Below are 2,802 nucleotides of genomic sequence, written 5' to 3' on the forward strand. Positions count from 1 at the left end.
GCTGCTAATTGGTCAATCTCCATATCGGTGGTTAGAAAAAGATGCTAACCGCCCTGGAGGGAAAGTTGCTAGTGGGAGACGCTGTTCGTTGAAAAATAGGTCTCTCCTATCTTCCCGTAGCTGGGACAAAGACTGTTTGTTTGAAGGACTTTAGTCAACTAAATCCTAAGATTTATGACGGGGCCGTCAGACTAGCTGAACATGTACTGCGGAGACGCATCGACATATGGCAATCTTCTTGCTCGAAGAATAGGGTCTACGCGTGGCGAGCCACGGGACAGAAACCGCTGGAATGTTTACTGTCGCGTGCCGCTACAAATATTTCTTTTAAGGAGAGCTATAGAATTACTCCATACCTTTGTTAGACAAAGCGTTCATCTCGTAACTGCGTTCGGCGACTGGCTGTCACCTCGAGCCCAAGCTCGTTATCAGAACTCGCGAAGAATTACAATCGGATTGAATAACTACAATTGTTTAATTACAGCTATAGTAGACTATAGATTACAATGTTGCGGGATTATCCAAAATTCCAAAGGCTCCGGTGTTCTTTCATCTCCGACACGGCCATCCTGACTATCACACGTCCTCGTGTGTTACTAAAATATTGCGTTTTTCCAACATTAGACTCGATGTAACTGATCTTATTTACCGTTCAACTAAATGTTCCAAATAAGTCAACGGTCCAATTTGACAACAAAATTCTGTTCGGAGGTTTGACAAGCAAGGAAATGAAAGAGAACTAAAATTAGTAGCGTTATAATTTGTCTTCAAAGTGCCAGTTGCATTTTGTGAGTCACCAGTCAGACCGTAACGACACGACAGATCATTTTCGATTTCGTACACGGGTGGATCGCAGTTTGTTGGATCATATTACTACGTTGTGTGTATGAAGGCGCAGGAGGTCACAGTTGACGCAAAAAGGCGCAGGAGGTCATAATTTACGTACAAAGGCGCAGGAGGTCATAATTGACGTACAAAGGCGCAGGGCACCACAATGGGTGTGCCACAATGTGGCGTTAATGATCCTCGGAGGTTCGTGCACTTGCATCGTTATTATCACCGTCGTTGTCATCGGCGGCGACGTCCAACTCAGCAGGAACGCAGCTTTCTGGCATTTGTCTCAGTCTGTCATGTCTGTCCTTATGTGATCGTTTGCAGTCTAAGGTTTTTAAAGTATATCTATCTCCTTCCAAAATCTCTGCTATCATGAATGGACCCCTGAATTTCGGATCTAACTTCGTTTGGTTTCTTTCCTCATTTTTGCATAATACAAAATCACCAATATTAAGCTAACTACTTTAGCTTTAGTTTTGTCAAATCCACCTCTATCGTACCTAGCACTAACTTCTATATCCTTTATTGCCTGCTGTCCTCCATGGGAGATATTTACTTCTCTTTCTTCCATATTGTCGGGTACGGATAAGCCGTGGGGTCTTGCTGTTTTACCGATTAGTAGTTCCAATGGGCTCGACATAGTCACGCGGTTGGTGGTGCAATTTAAAGCCAGTTGTATTTCCCCAATTGCGTCTTGCCGAGACCGCCCGGTCGTTTCTATTGTTGTGAACATATTTTTTTTTTTTTTTTTTTTTAGCGTACCCATAATACGCTCTATCTGTCCGTTGGCCCTACTCGCACCGGTTGAGGTTAAGTGAAGTTTAGTGTCTACCTTGACAGAAATCTTGGAATACTTCCCCGTAGGACACCTCTCTTGATCTCTTGATCTTTTATACGGCAAGGACTGCCGAATAAAAATATAGCACACGTACGTGCTTTAACGGTACTAAGGGAATCTATTTTTTGAGTATGATGCAGATATGCGAATATAGTGAAAGCGTCGACCAAAACAATGACATATTCTTTTGAATCACTTTTACCGCTTACTTTTCCCGTTATGGCCATGTGAACTGTATGCTAGGGTATGCTGGTCTTAGGTATAGGATGTAATTCAGCTTGTATTTTACCTGAACTAGCCTTCGAAACTCGACAAGCACGACAGTCCTCAATGAATTTATGAACATATTTCGCAATTCCTTCGAACCAGTAGTACTCGTACAGTTTCTCAAGCGTTTTATCCCAACTTAAGTGCATATTTGACTGTTGCACATGGTTAATAACGGACCACCTAAAACTTCTGGGGACAATGGGCAAACAGAGAGTTTTGCCTTTTCTCTGTGTTTTACGATGAAGGGTACCGGGCCATAATTCATACGTATTCGCGGTATCTTCTCGTTTTGCGATTTATTGACCATCTCAGAAATTTGTGGGTCGCGACGTTAGTCCGCTAATAGCCGATCTTCGGAGATTTCGATCAGATCGATTTCCTTCTCTACGACTTCGTTGATCGTACGATGATCCAAGTCTACAGGATTTCGCGAGAAGAAATCTACGTGAGCCATTCGTTTACCTTATCGATACAAAATTAAAAGTTTGTAAATAAATAAGTAAAGTTTGTAAGTTTCACCTTATTATTAAATACCTTCAAGGAGTTGCAACCACTGACAACAAGAAATTCCTTTTCATGTAAATAGTGGCGAAAATGGTTAACAGCGTTTAGCAACTGCTAACGTCTCTAGTTTATAAGAATGATACCTAGATTCCGCAGGGCATACTGTAATATTCTATTACTCTATTTTTACCTTCAATCTTGTGCATTAAAATAGCCTCATATCCACCCGAACTAGCGTCGGTGTGAAGTTCTACCGGATAGTTGGAGTCGAACATCATTAACACCGGCGCTTCGGTCAGGACGGAAATTACCTTTTGCCTTATTTTTCCATGCCTATCCGTCCAAGTCATGTTTTT

This window comes from Bombus impatiens, unplaced genomic scaffold (genome assembly GCF_000188095.3).
Source record: "Bombus impatiens unplaced genomic scaffold, BIMP_2.2 scf_3217, whole genome shotgun sequence".
NCBI classification, from domain to species: Eukaryota; Metazoa; Arthropoda; class Insecta; order Hymenoptera; family Apidae; genus Bombus; species Bombus impatiens.